The following is a 10,021-nucleotide window of genomic DNA, read 5'->3' as shown; positions in this document are numbered from 1 at the left end:
CCAGGATGTGGGTAAGTTTCTAAGAACATACTGCCAGGACCGGCCGGAGGAGTGGGCAAGGTACGTTCCCTGGGCGAAATGGCCCAGAATTCCCTACGCCATTCCTCCACTAACCTAACCCCTTTCCAATGTGTGTTGGGTTACCAGCCGGTTCTGGCACCCTGGCAGCAGAGCCAGATCGAGGCTCCTGCGGTGGATGAGTGGGCGAGGCGCTCGGAGGAGACATGGAACGCTGCACACGTCCACCTGCAGCGGGCCCTCCGACGTCATAAGGCGAGCGCCGATCTCCACCGCAGTGAGGGACCGGTGTACGCACCTGGTGATCGAGTCTGGCTCTCTACCAGAAACCTGCCCTCCGCCTGCCCTGTCGGAAACTGGGTCGTCGGTTTGTAGGGCCATTTAAAGTCCTGGGAAGGTTGAACGAGGTGTGTTATAAATTACAGCTACCTGTTGAATATAAAAGTATTAACCCCTCGTTCCATGTGTCCCTTCTCAGGCCGGTGGTAGCTGGCCCACTCCAGGAAAGTGAGATCAGGAGACTCCTCCGCCCCCATTGGACATCGAGGGGCACCGGCGTACTCGTGAGGTCCATCTTGGATTCGAGACGCCGGATGGGGGTCTCAGTATCTAGTGGAGTGGGAGGGGTACGGTCCGGAGGAGCGGTGCTGAGTGCCGAGGGAGAGACATTTTGGACCCGCCTCTCCTGACGGAATTTCCATCGTGGGCACCCGACGCGCCCTGCTCCGCGTCCTCCGGGTCGCCCCCGAGGCCGAGTCGGCGCACGTCTGGAGCCACGCGTCAAGGGGGGGGGTACTGTCACGGTTTCGGCCGAGGCTGCCTCTCTTCCTTGTTCGGGCAGGCTTCGGCGTTCGTTGTCTCCGGAATACTAGCTGCCACCGATGTATGTTTCATGTTCGTTTGCTTTTGTCTGATTGTTTTCACACCTGTTATCATTTAGTGTCATTAGTGTCCTATTTAGTTCTCGTTGTGTTTGTCAGGTGTTGTGTGTTATTGTTTCGTGTACTGTCGTATTTGCTGGTCGTTTGACTATTTCGCTCGGTTGAGCTTACTACTCCACTGCGCTGGAGCGTATTTACGCACCTGTTTTCGTGCGCCTTTGTTTTGGTCGCCTACGTGCGTCGTTCCGCCTTCGGGCGAGTTTTCCTGTTTGCCTTATTGGTAATTTTGACTAAAGTCTTTTGGATTATTGACTTCGGTGTCCTTGCGCTTGATTCCACCCATACACCCACCTACAGCCAACCTTGACAACTGACCACAATATAAATAAGTCCCAGACTTTATTGTGTGTTATCCTCGATGATTTTACCCATGTGCATGTATGGCTTTTTCAAGTTTTATGTGTGTTTGTTTTTTGAATTAATAAACTAAACTAAAAGCCCCAGACTGACCGTAGTATAGAGCTGGGTGGCTTTCCTCACACTGCTGTGCAGCTCTGCTATAGCCTGTCTGCAGGTTTCCACCATGACAGGGGGCTCTGCGGGAGAAAACAATCAATCAAGTGTCTCATAATCAGTGAGCTGTGAGTAGTAAACACACACACACACACACACACACATTAGTTCACATATCTTGCATTACTCATCTCATATATACAGTACCAGTCAAAAGTTTGGACACACCTACTCATTCAAGGGTTTTTCTTTATTTTTACTATTTTCTACATTGTAGAATAATAGTGAAGACATCAAAACTATGAAATAACACATATGGAATCATGTAGTAACCCAAAAAGTGTTAAACAAATCAAAATATATTTGAGATTTGAGCACTTGTTGGCTACTTTTCCTTCACTCTGCGGTCCAACTCATCCCAAACCATCTCAATTGGGTTGAGGTCGGGGGATTGGGGAGGCCAGGTCAACTGATGCAGCGCTCCATCACTCTCCTTCTTGGTTAAATAGCCCTTACACAGCCTGGAGGTGTGTTGGGTCATTGTCATGTTGAAAAACAAATGATAGTCCCACTAAGCGCAAACCAGATGGGATGGCTTTGACTGACCGTCATGTCTTAAAGTAATGATGGACTGTCGTTTCTGTTTGCTTATTTGAGCTGTTCTTGCCATAATATGGACTTGGTATTTTACCAAATAGGACTATCTTGAATCTAGAATCGGCTTCCTATTTCGCAACAAAGCCTCCTTCACTCATGCTGCCAAACATGCCCTCGTAAAACTGACTATCCTACCGATCCTTGACTTCGGCGATGTCATTTACAAAATAGCCTCCAACACTCTACTCAGCAAATTGGATGTAGTCTATCACAGTGCCATCCGTTTTGTCTCCAAAGCCCCATACACTACCCACCACTGTGACCTGTACGCTCTTGTTGGCTGGTCCTCACTACATGTTCGTCGTCAAACCCACTGGCTCCAGGCCATCTATAAATCACTGCTAGGCAAATCCCCGCCTTATCTTAGCTCATTGGTCACCATAGCAGCACCCACCCGTAGTCTGCGCTCCAGCAGGTATATCTCTCTGGTCATTCCCAAAGCCAACACCTCCTTTGCCGCCATTCCTTCCAGTTCTCTGCTGCCAATGACTGGAACGAATTGCAAAAATCTCTGAAGCTGGAGACTCTTATCTCCCTCAATAACTTTAAGCATCAGTTGTCAGAGCACCTTACCGATCACTGCACCTGTACACAGCCCATCTGAAATTAGCCCACCCAACTACCTCATCCCTATATTGTTATTTATTTTGCTCTTTTGCACCCCAGTATCTCAATTTGCACATAATCTCTTGCACATCTAGCATTCCAGTGTTAATACTATTGTAATTATTCTGCACTATAGCCTATTTATTGCCTTACCTCCATAACTTGCTACATTTGCACACACTGTATATATATTTTCTGTTGTATTTCTGACTTTATGTTTTTTTTTACCCCATATGTAACTCTGTGTTGTTTTTATTGCACTACTTTGCTTTATCTTGGCCAGGTCGCAGTTGTAAATGAGAACCTGTTCTCAACTGGCTTACCTGGTTAAATAAAGGTGAAATAAATAAAATAAATTAAAAAATCTTCTGTATACCACCCCTACCTTGTCACAACACAACTGATTGACTCAAACGCATTAAGAAGGAAAGAAATTCCACAAATTGACTTTTAACAAGGCACACGTGTTAATTGAAATGCATTCCAGGTGACTACCTCATGAAGCTGGTTGAGAGAATGCCAAGAGTGTGCAAAGCTGTCATCAAGGCAAAGGGTGGCTACTTTGAAGAATCTCAAATATAAATTATATTTAGATATCTTTAACACTTTTTTTGGTTACTACATGATTCCATATGTGTTATTTCATAGTTTTGATGTCTTCACTATTATTCTACAATGTAGAAAATAGTAAAAAATAAAGAAAAACCCTTGAATGAGTAGGTGTGTCCAAACTTTTGACTGGTACTGTATATACTGTATTCTATACTATTCTACTGTATCTTAGTCTATGCCGTTCTGACATTGCTCGTCCATATATTTATTTATATATTCTTAATTCCATTGCTTTACTTAGATTTGTGTGTATTGGGTATATGTTGTGAGATTGTTAGATATTACTTGTTAGATATACTGCACTGTCGGAGCTAGAAACACAAGCATTTCGCTACACCCGCAATAACATCTGCTAAACACGTGTATGTGACCAATACATTTGATTTGACACACACACACACACACACACACACACACACACACACACACACACACACACACACACACACACACACACACACACACACACACACACATGAGCTAATACAACACACACAATGTAACATGTTATAGATGAATTGGTTTATGCTTTTAGTAGGAGTACAATGTAACATGTTATAGATGCATTGGTTTATGCTTTTAGTAGGAGAACAATTTAACATGTTATAGATGCATTGGTTTATGCTTTTAGTAGGAGAACAGTGTAACATGTTATAGATGCATTGGTTTATGCTTTTAGTAGGAGAACAATGTAACATGTTATACATTTACATTTACATTTACATTTACGTCATTTAGCAGACGCTCTTATCCAGAGCGACTTACAAATTGGTGCATTCACCTTATAGCCAGTGGGATAACCACTTTACAATATGTTTTTAATTTTTAATTTTTTTAAATTTCTTTTTATAGATGCATTGGTTTATGCTTTTAGTAGGAGAACAATGTAACATGTTATAGATGCATTGGTTTATGCTTTTAGTAGGAGTACAATGAAACATGTTATAGATGCATTGGTTTATGCTTTTAGTAGGAGAACAGTGTAACATGTTATAGATGCATTGGTTTATGCTTTTAGTAGGAGAACAATGTAACATGTTATAGATGCATTGGTTTATGCTTTTAGTAGGAGTACAATGTAACATGTTATAGATGCATTGCTTTATGCTTTTAGTAGGAGAACAGTGTAACATGTTATAGATGCATTGGTTTATGCTTTTAGTAGGAGTACAATGTAACATGTTATAGATGCATTGGTTTATGCTTTTAGTAGGAGTACAATGTAACATGTTATAGATGCATTGGTTTATGCTTTTAGTAGGAGTACAATGTAACATGTTATAGATGCATTGGTTTATGCTTTTAGTAGTATAACAGTGTAACATGTTATAGATGCATTGGTTTATGCTTTTAGTAGGAGAACAATGTAACATGTTATAGATGCATTGGTTTATGCTTTTAGTAGGAGAACAGTGTAACATGTTATAGATACATTGGTTTATGCTTTTAGTAGGAGAACAATGTAACATGTTATAGATGCATTGGTTTATGCTTTAGTAGGAGTACAGTGTAACATGTTATAGTTGCATTGGTTTATGCTTTTAGTAGGAGAACAATGTAACATGTTATATATGCATTGGTTTATGCTTTTAGTAGGAGAACAGTGTAACATGTTATAGATGCATTGGTTTATGCTTTTAGTATGAGTACAGTGTAACATGTTATAGATGCATTGGTTTATGCTTTTAGTAGGAGAACAATGTAACATGTTATAGATGCATTGGTTTATGCTTTTAGTAGGAGAACAGTGTAACATGTTATAGATGCATTGGTTTATGCTTTTAGTAGGAGAACAATGTAACATGTTATAGATGCATTGGTTTATGCTTTTAGTAGGAGTACAATGTAACATGTTATAGATGCATTGTGTTATGCTTTTAGTAGGAGAACAGTGTAACATGTTATAGATGCATTGGTTTATGCTTTTAGTAGGAGAACAATGTAAAATGTTATAGATGCATTGGTTTATGCTTTTAGTAGGAGTACAATGTAACATGTTATAGATGCATTGGTTTATGCTTTTAGTAGTATAACAGTGTAACATGTTATAGATGCATTGGTTTATGCTTTTAGTAGGAGTACAATGTAACATGTTATAGATGCATTGGTTTATGCTTTTAGTAGGAGTACAATGTAACATGTTATAGATGCATTGGTTTATGCTTTTAGTAGGAGTACAATGTAACATGTTATAGATGCATTGGTTTATGCTTTTAGTAGTATAACAGTGTAACATGTTATAGATGCATTGGTTTATGCTTTTAGTAGGAGAACAATGTAACATGTTATAGATGCATTGGTTTATGCTTTTAGTAGGAGTACAATGTAACATGTTATAGATGCATTGGTTTATGCTTTTAGTAGGAGAACAGTGTAACATGTTATAGATGCATTGGTTTATGCTTTTAGTAGGAGAACAATGTAACATGTTATAGATGCATTGGTTTATGCTTTTAGTAGGAGAACAATGTAACATGTTATAGATGCATTGGTTTATGCTTTTAGTAGGAGAACAGTGTAACATGTTATAGATGCATTGGTTTATGCTTTTAGTAGGAGAACAATTTAACATGTTATAGATGCATTGGTTTATGCTTTTAGTAGGAGTACAATGTAACATGTTATAGATGCATTGGTTTATGCTTTTAGTAGGAGTACAATGTAACATGTTATAGATGCATTGGTTTATGCTTTTAGTAGGAGAACAGTGTAACATGTTATAGATGCATTGGTTTATGCTTTTAGTAGGAGTACAGTGTAACATGCTATAGATGCATTGGTTTATGCTTTTAGTAGGAGAACAATGTAACATGTTATAGATGCATTGGTTTATGCTTTTAGTAGGAGAACAGTGTAACATGTTATAGATGCATTGGTTTATGCTTTTAGTAGGAGTACAATGTAACATGTTATAGATGCATTGGTTTATGCTTTTAGTAGGAGAACAGTGTAACATGTTATAGATGCATTGGTTTATGCTTTTAGTAGGAGAACAATGTAACATGTTATAGATGCATTGGTTTATGCTTTTAGTAGGAGTACAATGTAACATGTTATAGATGCATTGCTTTATGCTTTTAGTAGGAGAACAGTGTAGCATGTTATAGATGCATTGGTTTATGCTTTTAGTAGGAGAACAGTGTAACATGTTATAAATGCATTGGTTTATGCTTTTAGTAGGAGTACAATGTAACATGTTATAGATGCATTGGTTTATGCTTTTAGTAGGAGAACAGTGTAACATGTTATAGATGCATTGGTTTATGCTTTTAGTAGGAGTACAATGTAACATGTTATAGATGCATTGGTTTATGCTTTTAGTAGGAGTACAGTGTAACATGTTATAGATGCATTGGTTTATGCTTTTAGTAGGAGAACAGTGTAACATGTTATAGATGCATTGGTTTATGCTTTTAGTAGGAGAACAGTGTAACATGTTATAGATGCATTGGTTTATGCTTTTAGTAGGAGTACAATGTAACATGTTATAGATGCATTGGTTTATGCTTTTAGTAGGAGTACAGTGTAAATTAGTAAATAAGAGACACATGACACAGACACATGACACAGAGACACATGACACAAAGACACATGACACAGAGACACATGACACAGAGACACATGACACAGAGACACATGACACAGAGACACATGACACAGAGACACATGATACAGAGACACATGACACAGAGACACATGACACAGAGACACATGACATAGAGACACATACATATAGTCAAAGGGAAGGTTTGAAAGTAGTTGATGTGAGAAGGCATTAAGCTGACTCACCTTTCAGGCAGCAGTGGTGACAGTAGGAAGGGACAGAGACAGATGGACATACAGGCCAGAAAGCACACGGACACTTATCATAAAGAGAAGGGTGGAGCGGAGGGAGAGCCAGAGTAATGGAGAGGAAGAGTGGCGGTGAGGATGATAGAGGAGCGTCGGCGTTGATTCCGACCTGCCTGGGGGTCGGAGGTCAAGGTGTAGGCCTGGAAAGAATCTAGGGGGTGCTCTCTACACACCGCCTCCTCCAGATCTGGAACACTAAGAATGGAAAATAAATGTTTCATGGCACTTCATTGTTGTATTAGGGGGCTCTGTGTCAAACGACACCACATTCACCAAATATTGTACTACTTTCTTTTAGCCAAACATACTGCACTATATGGAGAATTTGTAAGGGTGCCATTTCAAATCAAATCAAATCAAATTGTATTGGCCACATGCGCCGAATACAACAGGTGCAGACATTACAGTGAAATGCTTACTTACAGCCCTTAACCAACAGTGCATTTATTTTTAATAAAAAAAGTAAAATAAAACAACAACAAAAAAGTGTTGAGAAAAAAAGAGTAGAATTTAAATAAAATAACAGTAGGGAGGCTATATATACAGGGGGGTACCGGTGCAGAGTCAATGTGCGGGGGCACCGGCTAGTTGAGGTAGTTGAAGTAATATGTACATGTGGGTAGAGTTAAAGTGACTATGCATAAATAATTAACAGAGTAGCAATATGGGGTGGGGGGTGGGGGTGGGGGGCAGTGCAAATAGTCCGGGTAGCCATGATTAGCAGAGTAGAGCAGGAGTAGAGTCAGTGAGACAGTAGACACTGGCTTGATAGAAGTACAATGATTTTACTGCTTACTGTCAATTAGACAGAATCAATGTAATGTAATCTTTTTTTAAATGTCAGTGTTAGACAGGTGTTTACAAATATCACCTCCAAGATCATGTGTCTTGTGAAGCTATTGTACTCCTCCTCTGAGGCTAGGTTATTATTACCTACAGTAGTAGAATGTACTGTGTGTGCTGTACTGAACATCAGAGGTACTGAGCAACTCACCCTCTGTGGCCAGGTTCTGTGCAGACTGGGACATCTGTAGTCCAGCTGCTCGGTCCAGAAAGGCTGGAGCTCTGGCCAGGGGGCTTGACATCCTCCAAAGGTGAGCCCCAAGAGGCCTCTTCTTCTGGGGGTGGGAGCGCAGCACAGGGCCCCTCTCTGGAGCACACACCTCCAGCCTGACACAGGGAGGGAAGCTTCAACAATCAATTGTTGTAAATTGCTATTGTTGTTGTTTTAATTGCATTGAGTGCATGTGTAGGGTCGGTCTTGCCCACCTGTCATCTTGCTGAAAAATGAGGACCACAATGGAAATAAGCCTTTATTGTGATTTTATTCCTGATCATTTTGTGTGTATGTAATGTTGTATCCGGGTGGAGCAGCTTACTACTTTTAATTATCCAATAAATTCTGTCAATCAAGCAATCAATCACATTTCCTCTGTATAATGCTTTAGAAATATATATTATAAATTTTTTACAACAAAACAAATAACCTGTGTAAAGAGTCTTGTATCCTCTCTATAGCTACTCACTTTCTCCCCTTCTGCCTTCTCCCTGGGGACATGGTCCTCTCCCTGGGGACATGGTCCTCTCCCTGGGGACATGGTCCTCTCCCTGGGGACATGGTCCTCTCCCTGGGGACATGGTCCTCTCCCTGGGGACATGGTCCTCTCCCTGGGGACATGGTCCTCTCCCTGGGGACATGGTCCTCTCCCTGTCTTCGTGGCCCTTCCCCTGTGCCCCCTCTATCAGGGGTCTCACCTTGGACATCAAAGGCCTCTGCTCCCTCTCATGGACCTTGGTAGAACATCACCTGGTTACAGTGTACAGTTCTGTACTAGGCAGGGTGAACGCAACTCTAGACAATGAAAAAAGCGTTGTTGGTGTTGCGTACATGTGAAAGTAGAAATGGGCTTCAAGAAGTATGTGTCATAAAGTCTTAATGTGATACAGCGTATTTTACCGTACCTGTCATTGCGCTAATGCTAGTTAGCATTGGCTCACGAATCTACCTCTAACTTCCTTCATACTGCATGCAGAGACATAAAAATGGTATCCACGAGTTCATCTGACTCTGGGTAAGTAAGAAAATGCCAGAATATCGCAGTATCCCTTTAAGGATCCCTTGTTTGTCCCAATACCTGTTGTTTGAGCTTCTGGCCAGGAATGGTGCTGACATACTGCTACTGAAAGCTCTGCTGCGCTCTGCTGGGGAGGAGTCAAATTATTTTAACGTTCCCATACAACAGTTTATGGGTAAAATGTCACCTCTATGTACAAAATTTGAGTGTGTGCTTGTGTCCTCTCTTACCCATATTGCGGGGCTCAGCCAGTGTTTCAAAGTGCTGTTTAAGGAAGGCCTCATGGTGACTGTCATCTAGTGGGTCAGAGACTTTCCTCATCGCCTCGTCCATACTAGACACTTCCATCTTCCTCTCCTCCTCCTCCTCCTCCTCCTCCTCCTCCTCTTCGTCCTCTAGGTCAGAACTGTCCTCATCTGAGCTGAGAGGCTCTGCTGAGCCCTCACAGTCTGGGAGGAAAGGTCAAAGTTCAAAGGTCAGTATGTGTGTTTGTGTGTGTGTGTTTGTCAGTGGAGGCTCCTCAGAGGAGGAAGGGGAGTTATCTTTTTTAGATAAAACTATACTAAATATATTCACGTCACCAAATAATTGATTAAAACACACTGTTTTGCAATGAAGGTCTACAGTAGCCTCAGCAGCACTCTGTAGCGTAGCACCATGGTGTAGCCGGAGGACAGCTAGCTTTTATCCTCCTCTGAGTACATTGACTTCAATACAAAACCTAGGAGGCTCATGGTTCTCACCCCCTTCCACAGACTTCCACAGTAATTATGACAACTTCCGGAGGACGTCCTCCAACCTATCAGA

The 10,021-nt window shown here is 41.2% G+C and overlaps 1 long non-coding RNA gene across 2 annotated transcripts; it reads right to left on the bottom strand.

Moving 5' to 3' along the window:
* Nucleotides 1-8,672: 8,672 nt before the first annotated feature.
* LOC121549159 lies at nt 8,673-9,535 on the bottom strand. Of its 2 annotated transcripts, none has more exons than XR_005996761.2 (3): nt 9,445-9,535; nt 9,275-9,341; nt 8,673-8,930 (listed from the first exon to the last, which is right to left on the bottom strand). It is a non-coding gene; the product is annotated as an uncharacterized LOC121549159 (long non-coding RNA). The 2 variants fall into 2 exon arrangements; XR_005996760.2 differs by having other exon boundaries at nt 9,275-9,338.
* Between the last annotated feature and the right edge of the window lie 486 nt (nt 9,536-10,021).

This window comes from Coregonus clupeaformis, chromosome 33 (genome assembly GCF_020615455.1).
Source record: "Coregonus clupeaformis isolate EN_2021a chromosome 33, ASM2061545v1, whole genome shotgun sequence".
In the NCBI taxonomy this organism is placed as follows: Eukaryota; Metazoa; Chordata; class Actinopteri; order Salmoniformes; family Salmonidae; genus Coregonus; species Coregonus clupeaformis.
This window is presented reverse-complemented; position numbering and strand designations above follow the sequence as displayed.